Source organism: Piliocolobus tephrosceles, chromosome 1 (assembly GCF_002776525.5).
Source record: "Piliocolobus tephrosceles isolate RC106 chromosome 1, ASM277652v3, whole genome shotgun sequence".
In the NCBI taxonomy this organism is placed as follows: Eukaryota; Metazoa; Chordata; class Mammalia; order Primates; family Cercopithecidae; genus Piliocolobus; species Piliocolobus tephrosceles.
In genome coordinates, this window is record NC_045434.1 from 3,637,633 (window position 1) to 3,650,132 (window position 12,500).

Genomic DNA, 12,500 nt, shown 5'->3' on the forward strand with positions numbered 1-12,500 from the left:
CATTGTCTGACACATGGCACACATGGCTTCTCTGTCACCCGGCCATTCCAATGCTGCCGGTGCTATAATTAATTTTCCTTCCCAGAGTTTCCCCAGATGAGTGATAGTTCATGAGGCTCTGATGGGACAAAGGAGAAGTATCCTGGGTCTGAATAAATAGTTATACATACATGTATACAGTATGTGGATTGTTATTTTTATTTTATTATTGTTATTATTATTATTATTATTTTGAGACAGAGTCTCTCTCTTTCGCCCAGGCTGGAGTGCAGTGGAGCGATCTTGCCCTGCCTCAGCCTCCCAGGTAGCTGGGATTACAGGTGTCTGCCACCATGCCTGGCTAATTTTTGTATTTTTAGTAGAGACGGGGTTTTGCCATGTTGACTAGGCTGGTCTCAAATTCCTGACCTCAAGTGATGCACCCTCTTCAGCCTCCCAAAGTGTTGGGATTACAGGTGTGAACCACCATGCCCGGTCCACACTTCTTACTACTTATCTGCTTGCTGATTGTGTATTGCAATTTAAAAATCCACATACTGCCAGGCATGATGGCTCACACCTGTAAGCCCAGCACTTTGGGAGGCCGAGGCAGGTGGATCACAAGGTCAGGAGGTCGACACCAGCCTGGCCAACATGGGGAAACCCAGTCTCTGCTAAAAATACAAAATTAGCAGGGGTTGGTGGCAGGCGCCTGTAATCCCGTCTACTCGGGAGGCTGAGGCAGGAGAATCACTTGAACCCCAGAGGTAGAGGTTGCGGTGAGCCGAGATCGCGCCACTCTACTCCAGCCTGGATGAGACTCCATCTCAAAGAAAAAGGAAAAAGGAGTAAAAAGTGAATTTGTATTATGTTTTATATTATGGGCAATCACAATACTATTTTGAGCTTTAAAATTGAGCAGAAAATTGAGCCAGACACGGTGGCAGCGGCTCATGCCTCCTTTGGGAGGCTGGGAGGCAGGAGGATTTGCTTGAGGCCAGGAGTTCGAGGTTAATGATCTTGCCACTGCACTGCCTGCCTGCATGACAGAGTAACATCTTGTATCTTTTTTTTTTTAAAGGTTGCCTTGGCCGGGCGCGGTGGCTCAAGCCTGTAATCCCAGCACTTCGGGAGGCCGAGACGGGCGGATCACGAGGTCAGGAGATCGAGACCATCCTGGCTAACACGGTGAAACCCCGTCTCTACTAAAAAATACAAAAAACTAGCCGGGCGTGGTGGCGGCGCCTGTAGTCCCAGCTACTCGGGAGGCTGAGGCAGGAGAATGGCGGGAACCCGGGAGGCGGAGCTTGCAGTGAGCTGAGATCCGGCCACTGCACTCCAGCCCGGGCGGCAGAGCGAGACTCCGTCTCAAAAAAAAAAAAAAAAAGAAAATGACTCAATGCAGTACCTGACTTTGACTATGTAGGCCTGGATTATGGACACTTCCACTTAATAAGAGGCTTAAGAATAACAATCAGTTGAGACTAAACATTCTTGTGAGTTGGAAGCTAACTCCTTACTAAAGTTCCACATTACCTAGTAACCACCCTAGAACAAGCATCTGCAACCCCATTTTCAACAGAGAACATCACTACGCAATGCGGTCCAAATATAAGGGTAAAAAATCTTCACGGTTTGGCTGAGTTTTTCTCTTCCCCCACCCTTACCCCCGCCGCTTTTTTTTTCAGGTCAGCTATATTTTCAAGGAGGTAAGGGAAGGTGTGAGATTTGGAAATAAATAGTGGTGACAGGAAAGAGAGGTTAGAAAAGGAAGTTATTTTTAGGAAGGCTTGGATGGAAGGGAAAAGTGAGTTGCATTTGGGGCATGGAGCTAGGGGAGGTCAGGCCAAGGGACAGCTGGGTAACTGTTGAAGGGTTTACCTCATTCTCTAGTCCCTCTCATTTCTTACATATTCATAATCCTTCCTCACCAAGTAGTAAAAGGAAGGCAGGCACAAACTCCTGGAGGGCTCTTGTTCATGTTAGCCTTCCTCTCCGTTTTTGGAGGGGGACGATTCACTCAGCATTCAGAAAATACTTCTGGAGCACCTACTAGGTGCAGGACTGTCTTCTAGGTCCAATAGAGAGTACACAAACATGACAGCTGCTCTGCAGTTGCTGAGGTCCTTTTACAGCTGGTAACAATGACCCACAAACTTGAAATACTCACCCACCAAAACTACATTCTCCTTCAAATGGTGGCCAGCATCTATACTATGCCCTCACAATGGCCACAGCGTACCCAGCAATGGTTTGTATCTACCTTTTTAGAAAATTATCAACTGGCAATCCAAAATGCCACAGAAGTGTCATCAGAATAGACTAATACTATCTTTCCCAGGAGACAAGTGGTGAGTTATTCCTATTTGTAAAAAGCAAGAGATTATGGATTTAAGTAATTTGGCTAAGTTTATTCACTAAGTTATTTTATTTCGGTGCCTTAAGTGGGTCTCAAGGCCTTTGAATTCATAGATCTTTAAGTAGAATATTAACTAGAAATTTCATACTAGTTATGGCTTGTTTGAAACCGAATAACTAAACCTAGCACTTTATTTTTTTGCCTTGATCGTACAATGTTTTTCATGTTATTATATGATTAGGGCAAATACAATTTTTTAAAAACAGGATATAACGAAGAAATTAATGCTTTTAAAACTACTGGCAACAAACGCAAACCCTTCCCTGAATGATCTTAAAAAACCACGCCTATGTGGAACTGAGGCTCACGTAAAGCTTCTTTTTGACACCTTTCTCTTTAAAATATGAGTGCTCACAAGACTGGGACCCTGTCTTTCTTTGTATTGTTATTTTTTAATGATCACTTTAACAATGCACAGCATGACGGGAAAGCCAGGGCCCTAGACGCCTGAATTTTATTTCTATTTTTGCTCCAGTATCATTTAAGGATGTGAGACCTCTATGCCTCCCTTTCTTTAAAATGGATATGACATTTTTACCACTTAATACTTATGCTTTGAAATCTTAGGATAATCATTGTCCTATTTTCCATAAGTATCACCTAGTAATGACACTGATAGAAGTTGGGGATAAAAAATGTGAAATAGGATCACCGTCTTGATAACGTTAAGGGCAAATTTCACTTCCAATCCAGGGCCTAGACGCCTACATGCCCTCTGTATCTGTACTAAACCATAAATAGGCCAAACTGTCCAACCTTGACCGCTCCTGGCCCTTAATGCTTCATCATAGTCCGTAGCAAAACAGGATTGCTAAAATAAAGTAGAAGAGAGTGATCTCAGCTAGACACAATCCTATTTTTAAAGAGGACCACGCCTCGATATCATTCTATCTTTGCTTTTATCGTTAGACTTTATTTTTAGGGCAGATTTAGGTTTACAAAATAATTAAGCAAAATGTAGAGTTCCCTCTGCCTCCTTTCTGCCTGCCTCCCCACCAGTCTCCCCTCTTCATAACATTTTAAATTAGTGTGGGCTGGGCACGGTGGTTCACGCCTGTAATCCCAACACTTTCGGAGGCCGAGGTGGGCCGATCACGAGGTCAGGAGTTCGAGATCAGCCAGGCCAACATGGCAAAACCCCGTCTCTACTAAAAATACAAAAAATCCGCTGGGCGTGGTGGCGTGCACTTGTAATCCCAGCTACTCCAGGGGCTGAGGCAAAAGAATCACTTGAACCTGGGAGACGGAGGTTGCAGTGAGCTGAGATCACACCATTGCACTCCAGCCTGAGTGACAGAGCGAGACCCCCCCCCAAAAAAAATAAATGAATTAGTGTAACCCCATTCTTTTCATTCTATAACACGCACCCGTGCGTGCACGTATGTGTGGGTGTGGTCTTGAACTTCAGGCCTCAGGCAATCCTCCCACTTCAGCCTCCTGAGTAGGTGGGACTATAGGCACACACCACTGAATCCAGTTTATTTGATAATATTTAAATAATTAGAGACAGTTATTGCTTTCACAAATGAGAAAATAAGTATTTTAGTGAGCTTAAGCAGTCAGACCTGTTAGCTACCAACAGAAGAATTACTTTGGCACCACTTATACCCAAACTAAAATTATTGTATTTGATAGGAATGCTTATATTTAAATAGCTGTTCAGCTAGTTGGGGGCATAATTTGCCACAAACATGGTAAAGAAAGCCCTAAACTTGTAACACTAAACCGTAGACTGAGGTTCTACTCCTAACTCTTCCCTCAGTTGGTGACTTTGGCTGAATCTCTGTGGACTCTGAGTTGGATTAGAAAATCTACAAGAGACCTTTCCAGTTCAAAATTTTGTTAATTGATTAATCCTTTGTTTTCCAAAGTGAGTGGAAGGCTATTTTATGTGGCTGACAATTTTAATTTATTTGTATAGTTGTTTTTATTTTAAGGTGTATTTAAAAATCTGCCTCAAACTCAGATTTCACAAATATCATTGCTTAAGATGAGACTATATTTTAAAACTTGGTCAATTTATGTCAAATTAAAGAAAATGTTGGTATCTAATAGAACCAGTAACATGGACGTGACAAAAATCAGAAGTAAAGGGTGGCTAGGTGCGGTGGCTTACACATGTAATCTCAGTGCTTTGGGAGGCCAAAGGCAGTAGGGCAGCTTGAGTCCAGGAGCTCGAGGCTGCAGTGAGCTATGATCATGCCACCGCACTCCAGCCTGGGAGGAGACAGAGAGAGAGAAAAAAGAAGTAAAGTGTATTAGTTTGTTCTCGAATTGCTGTAAAGAAGTACCCAAGACTGGGTAATGTATAAAGAAAAGAGGTTTAATTGACTCGCAGTCCCACAGGCTGTACAGGAAGCATGGCTGGGAAGGCCTCAGGAAATGTACAATCACGGCAGACGGTGAAGGGGAAGCAGCACCTGTTCCGAGGCTGGAGAAAGGGGAAGAGGGAGCAGGGGAAGGGGCTACACACCTTTAAACAACCAGATCTCAAGAGAACTCACTATCACAGGAACAGCAAGGGGGAACCACCCCCATGATCCCATCACCTCCCGCCAGAGCCCTCCTCCAACGTGGAGGATTACAGTTCAATGTGAGATTTGGGTCGGGGCACAAATCCAAACCATATCATAATGTGTAACTGAAAAACATTCAGGAAATACTGGATTAATTAATATATTAATCCATTCAAGACATCCATCTCCATGTCGAAGAGAGCTGTGTCCCAGAACTCTTTTTTTAAACCTAAATAATTTGGCTCAATTAACGAACAAGTACCTTGGAATTTACAGGTGAAAGAAAGCACAATAAGAAAAGTAGTAGGTTGGTGCAAAAGTAATTGCTGTTTCGCCGTTAAAAGTAAAGGCAAAAACCACAATTAATTTTGGACCAACCTGATACTATATCAGAGAAATGCTTGCAAGTTAAGTAGCACAGACCAAGAGCAATTAAATCTGATTCCAAAATACTTCCAACATTTCCTGAAATTAGACAAAGTCTACAGGGCCAATTTGCAAATAAAGAGAAGGGCTGAATTAACCTGTCCTAACGTTTTTCAGGGTATAACAATCTCCTTATATTATTTGGCGTATGTAATCTGACATATTAACCATGAACTTATCCAAGTATTCAAGTTCATCCATAGCTCCTTCCTAAGTAGAATGCTGTCGTGATTCTATCTTGAGGCAACCTTATTCCCTGCAGCACCAATTGGCCTTCCATCTGGGAGGACAGCAGAAATTTCTTTTTACTTTTTTTTTCATTATTTATTTATTTATTTTATTGAGACAGGAGTTTCACTATGTTGCCCTGGCTGGTCTCGAACTCCTGGGCTCAAGCGATCCTCCTGCCTTAGCCTCCCAAAGTGCTGGGATTACAGGTGTGCTCCACCATGCCCAGCTTAGACAGCTTAGAAATTTTACTGACTTTCATGTGAGATTTCCTTGCCTTACCTCAAGTATCTAAAGCATGTTTTTTGTTGTTTGTTTTTTTTGCTGCTGTTGTTGTTTTCAGAGACAAGAGTTTTGCTCTGGTTGCCCAGGCTGGAGTGCAATGGTGCGATCTCGACTCACTGCAACCTCCGCCTCCCGGGTTCAAGCCATTCTTGGCCTCGGCCTCCCGAGTAGCTGGGATTACAGGAGTGCGCCACCACACCCAGCTACTTTTTGTATTATTAGTAGAGATGGGGTTTCTCCATGTTGGTAAGGCTGGTCTCAAACTCCCAACCTCAGATGGTCCACCCATCTCCGCCTCTCAAAGTGCTGAGATTACAGGCGTGAGCCACTGCGCCTGACCAGCATGTGGTCTTTCTTTCTTTTTTTTTTTTTTTTTTTTTTGAGACGGAGTCTCGCTCTGTCACCCAGGCTGGAGTGCAGTGGCCGGATCTCAGCTCACTGCAAGCTCCGCCTGCCGGGTTTACGCCATTCTCCTGCCTCAGCCTCCCGAGTAGCTGAGACTACAGGCACCCGCCACCTCACCCGGCTCATTTTTTGTATTTTTAGTAGAGACGGGATTTCACTGTGTTAGCCAGGATGGTCTCGATCTGCTGACCTCGTGATCCGCCCGTCTCGGCCTCCCAAAGTGCTGGGATTACAGGCTTGAGCCACCGCGCCCGGCCTACCACATAAGTGTAGAAAGAACAATGTGTCTTATTCATCCTTATAAGCCATATACCTTTGTTCAATGTCTGAAACAAATACTTGTTGAGCCCAAAATTTAGATAACTTAATTATGAATAAAGCATGATCCACTTCTGCCAAACATACACTTAAGATATCAGTCATTTGCAAGTTTCATATGTTCAGTTTTCTGGATTTTTCCGTGTCCTAACCATAAGAAGTCAGAAGGCAAAGAATTTGGAGCATATGTCTCAGTTCCGCTACATAAGCTATAATATAGCGCTCTACCCCCTCAGTTCTTTTAGAGAGTGGACAGAAGGCATCACACGTAAACAATTATTTCTGTGGTATGCAGAGCTGTCATTGCGATACCTGCTATTTGATGCAATGTCCTGTATTCAAAGATTCCTTTACTCATCTCCTGTTTAAGTTTGGGCAGTCTTCATTGATGTATGCTGACTGTTTCTTTGTCAGAAAGTAAACCCTTTTTTTTTTTTTCTTAGGTCCTAGGAAAATCAGTCCTCAATTACAATAATCCGCTTATCTCAAGTATTTAGTCATCTGTTGCCTCTGTTACTTTTAGAAAATGGTAATAGCTAATGTTTAGAATTCTATGTGCTAGGATCATAGCTAGCATATAGGACTTTAACAGTCACAATGACTCTAAGAAGTGTATACTATGACACTTTAGGACACCATGACCTGGAGAAGTGACACTTCCTGTCCAAAGACCCACAGTTAGTATAGACCAAACACAAGTAGCCTGACTCCAAAACCTGCACTGCTAACCACTCTTCTATGTTTTTATCCTCAATTATTCTATTTCACACGGTGTTTTACAAAAATATTTCAAGCTTTTCTTTCTTTTTTAAAAGGAGAAAGTTATTGATCCTAAATTATCAGTTGTGTCATAAATCTTTCTCTATGTTTGTTGTTGTTGTTGTTGTTGTTATTTTGGTGTTTTGTTTTGTTTTGAGACAGAGTCAGTCTCGCTTTGTCCACCAGGCTGGAGTGCAGTGGCACCATCTCAGCTCACTGCAATCTCTCCTTCCCGGGTTCAAGCAATTCTCCTGCCTCACCCTCCCAAACAGCTGGGATTACAGGCATGTGCCACCACACCTGGCTAATTTTTTGTATTTTTAGTAGAGACGGGGTTTCACCATGTTGGCCAGGATGGTCTTGAACTCCTGACCTCAGATGATTCACCTGCCTCAGCCTCCCAAAGTGCTGGGATTACAGGCATGATCCACCGCCCCCGGCCTGTTTTGGTGTTTTTTTGTTTGTTTGTTTGTTTGTTTGAGATGGAGTCTCACTCTGTTTCCCAGGCTGGAGTGCAGTGGCGCGATCTCAGCTCACTGCAACCTCCGCCTCCCGGGTTCCAGCAATTCTCCCACCTCAGCCTCCAGAGTAACTAGGATTGCAGGCACTTGCCACCACGCCTGGCTAATTTTTTGTATTTTTAGTAGAGATGGGGTTTCACCATGTTAGCCAGGCTGGTCTCGACTCCTGACCTGAAGTGATCCACCTACCTCGGCCTCCCAAAGTGCTGAGATTAAAGGCGTGAGCCACCGCGCCCAACCTGTTTTGGTGTTTTTAAAAATATGGAATGCTTCATGAATTCACGTGTCATCTTTGCTCAGGGACCATGCTGATCTGCTCTGTATCATTCTTCTTTTATATGTATAATGGATCTGCTTTTATGTTAGTATCTTACGGAAAGGTGTATTTGATGTCATGTGCCATTGCTCCAGTTTATAATACACATCCCTCAGTCATTCTCTTCTTGACATACATGGAATAAGATTATGTGATTTAAGGATATACATTTCGTGGCTTCCTCCCTAAATAGTCACACCCACAGCTGAAGCACCCACCCTAGCAACTGAGAGAAGAGTAATTGTGTGTTCTAAACAACGATTTAAAAGTAGGAGGCTGAGGGAGAACCTAAGCTCCATGCCTTTTCCTGAGTCCTTGGCACAGTGATTGAAGTTTTATCTGGCATACCAGCTCCCGTGGTTTCAAGTGACAGAATGGTAGCATTAACCCAGCTTTCTAAGGCTGCCGCTGTAAACTGAGCACAGAGGGGACACAGCTTCTGTCCCCATCCTTTCTAGTTATCTACCAGTCTAGCCATCTGTGTATCTGCACCCCAAATATTGTAAACATTCACCATCCTCTCTCTTACACCTAAAAATGTTAAGGAACCATGTATTGTTGTAGTGTATCTAGTATGTGCTAATAAGTACCAAAACCTCAAAATTAATAGGTTTGTAAATGGTGCTATCGCAGATAAATAGAATGTGTCATCTTAGTTTATTTATTTGCATGCATATATACATGCATGTATGCATATATATGCGTGTGTGTTTTCTGCTATGAAGAATAGAACAAACCTGAAATGGAGGTTGGAGAATTTTACCCGCATGTAGAATCAGTGTGTGCCTGCACTTCCTTTTCTCTGTTGCAACCACTGTCAACTGCTTTCCATGACTTAGTATCTTAGATTGAATTTCTGCTCCTGCTATGTTTAGAATCTATTTTTAACTTGGCCAACTGATTTACTATGGAGCATGTGAGCGCTGCTATTTTAAAATACGTAATAGTTGTCCCCAGAACCCACTCTATAGAAACTCTATGGAAAAGCCATTGTGGACCTGCCCCATTCCATGGCACATTTTCCAGAATGTATGATTTTAAAACAAAACCAGCATTTACGGAGTTCCTAATGTACATCAGGCAACAGGCTGTGCTGAGTTCCTAATGTACATCAGGCAACAGGCTGTGTGCTTATTTATGTTTTCTTAGTTAATCCTCAAAACAATCCTGCGTTGGTAGAGATTTCTTGCCTTACCAAGCGCATTGTTACCCTGCATAGAAGTATGAAGCTGTGTACTGAGTGCAAAGATTGTGGGTATTCATGCTAATCCATCCTGAATTCAGACCCTATCTTTGCCACTTGTTAACTACATGAACTTCAGCAAGTTACCCAACCTCTCTGAGTCTCAGCTTTTTCATTTGTAAAATAAGAACAATAACAGTTCCTTGCAGATTGTTATGAAGAAATGTTGACGGAGTTGATGTAGCATATTATGCACTTCTACAGGGTCTGGCACAAGTAGCAACACAGGAAAAAGTAGTTACTGCTCTTCTTTATTATTATTATTATTCTGAGTTTTTATCATATCCTGGAAAAGAAAAAAATGCAAAGAGTTTGGAAGATGCAGGTTAAAGTAATATATAGTTAAATGGTCACTACACTGCTGCTAGAACTCTTTGACCTGGGCAGTTTCAATTTGAGCAGCTGGAAGCTGCAGTAATCCAGTGTGGCTTTTGAACAACTGCCAGGCCTTTCAGTTGGGGCCTTTCTCCTCTGGGAATCTTCAGACATCTGGAGGAACTTCATGAGTAATCCCTGGTTATTGTTTAACAGAATATTAGCTTTGAACAGGTGTGTCTTTGCCTGCTGGGTCTCTGCACAACTTATGAAGAAGCAACTCGTCATACACCTACAGGGCAAATTCTTGGTTCTTATATCTACCTCCAGCTGGGGCTGGGTGAAAACCACCTGTGATGATTTCAGAATCCCTACAGCGCTCTCTAGGAGACCAGCTGGGTGCTTTCCGGATCCGAGGCCCAAGGAGCTTTTCTGGGTGGTCTTGAGGTGATGCCTTGTGACTTCGAGTTTTCCCTGAATGCCAACCAATACAACAGGTTTGGGCTGCCAAACCCTTTAAGTTTGGTCTTCTTTACTGCCTGCTATGGAACTGTTACATTAGGAGACATCGATACAGTTTCTTCAGTTTAAAGGCAGGAGTTAGGAAACCTTGGCTACTGAGGTTGATGAGGAAGGAGGAGGCGGTCTTGTATTGGCTGGGAACCTGCTACAGTGCTAGGAACTTCACAAGGGAGGTAATACCATTGCACCGGGTAAGTTGAGGAACGTTTTCTCCGAACACAACTATATTTGCTTAGCATCAAATCTTATATGTAGCTTATTTCTGTTTTCTTTTCTCATTCTTTTCCTTCCTTCCTTCTTTCCCTCCTTCCTTCCTTCTTTCCTTCTCCTCCCTTCCTCCCTTTCTCGTCTTTCTCTCTTTCTCTGTTTCTTTCTTTCTTTCTTTCTTTCTTTGTTTCTCTTTCTTTCTCTCTTTCTTTCTTCTTTCCTTTTTAAGACAGGGTCTCAGTCTGTCACCCAGGCTAGAGTGCAGTGGCACAATCATGGCTCACTGCAGCCTGTATCTCCCACACTCAAGTGGCTCTCCCACCTCAGCCTCCCATGTAGCTGGGACTGTGGGCTCATTCCACCACACCCAGTTAACTTTATGTGTATTTTTTGTAGGATGAGGACTCACTATGTTGTCCAGGCTGGTCTCAAACCCCTGGGCTCAAGCGATCCACCCACCTCAGCCTCTCAATGTGCTGGGATTACAGGCCTGAGCCACCATGCCAGGCCTTTCATATGTAGTTTAAAAGCAAATTGTTTTCTAAGACTATGACAAGAAATAAATCATTTTCTTCTGGTTAACGGAACAAAATGAAAAGAAATTCTTTTTTTTTTGAGACGGAGTCTCACTCTGTTGTCCAGGCTGGAGTGCAGTGGCGCGATCTCAGCTCACTGCAATCTCCACCTCCCAGGTTCAAGCAATTCTCCTGCCTCAGCTTCCCAAGTATCTGGGGTTACAGGTGTGCACCACCACACCCGGCTAATTTTTGTTTCTTTTTCAAGACAGAGTCTCGCTCTGTCACCGAGGCTGGAGTGCAATGGTGTGATCTCAGCTCTCACCACAACCTCCACCTCCTGAGTTCAAGCAGTTCTCCTGCCTCAGCCTCCCAAGTAGCTGGGATTACAGGCATGTGCCACCACGCCTGGCTAATTTTGTATTTTTAGTAGAGATGGGGTTTCTCCATGCTGGTCAGGCTGGTCTCGAACTCCCAACCTCAGGTGATCCGCCCGCCTTGGCCTCCCAAAGTGCTGGGATTACAGGTGTGAGCCACTGCACCTGGCCCAAAGTGGAAAGAAATTCTGAGCCATCATCCATTGAGTGTCTACTGATAATCTGTGTCTCCTGGCTGGTGTGTGCCTTACGCCTATAATGCCAACAATTTTGGAGGCTGAAGCAGGCCTGTTTGTTTGAGCCCGAGTTCAAGACCAGCTTGGGCAACATGGCAAAACCCTGTCTCTACTAAAAATACAAAAAATTAGCCAGATGTGGTGGCACACGCCTGCAGTCCCAGCTACTTAGGGGACTGACATGGGAGGGTTGCTTTTTTTTTCTTTTTAGACAAGGTCTCGCTCTGTCACTCAAGCTGGAGTACAGTGGCACAATTATAGCAAACTGCAACATCAAACTCCTGGGCTAAAGCGGTCCTCTTGCCTCAGCCTCCTGAGTAACTAGGAGTACAGGTGCGTGCCACCATGCCTGGCTAATTTTTGTATTTTTAGTAGAGACAGGGTCTCCCTGTGTTGCCCAGGTTGGTCTCAAATTGCTGGCCTCACGTGATCCTCCCACCTCAGCCTCCCAAAGTGTTGGCATTATAGGCATGACCCACTGTGCCCAGCTGAAATTTTTAACATTTCTCTCTTGTGCACAATCTTGTCTAGAAAACTCTTGTTTTGTTTTCCTTAAATAGATAGTCAAGGTTTATGTAAATTGTTGATTGTTCGTACACAATTTTGTCAGCAACAATCAAATATACGATCACAAAGCTTATACAGTTACCCTGTATTCTGAAAAAACTATTCTGAAAAAACAGATTTTGAATTTTAATGTCTAAACGTAGCTTACCGGCCAGGCATGGTGGCTCACGCCTGTAATCTCAGCACTTTGGGAGGCCAAGGCAGGCAGATCACCTGAGGTCAGGAGTTCAAGACCACCCCGGCCAACATGTGACACCCCATCTCTACTAAAAATACAAAAATTAGCTGGGTGTGGTAGTGGGCACCTGTAATCCCAGCTCTTCAGGAGGCAGAGGCAGGAGAATCA

At 43.6% G+C, this 12,500-nt stretch overlaps 1 pseudogene; it reads right to left on the minus strand.

Moving 5' to 3' along the window:
- Window positions 1-8,111: 8,111 nt before the first annotated feature.
- Window positions 8,112-8,211, minus strand: LOC111545337 (annotated as a pseudogene).
- Between the last annotated feature and the right edge of the window lie 4,289 nt (window positions 8,212-12,500).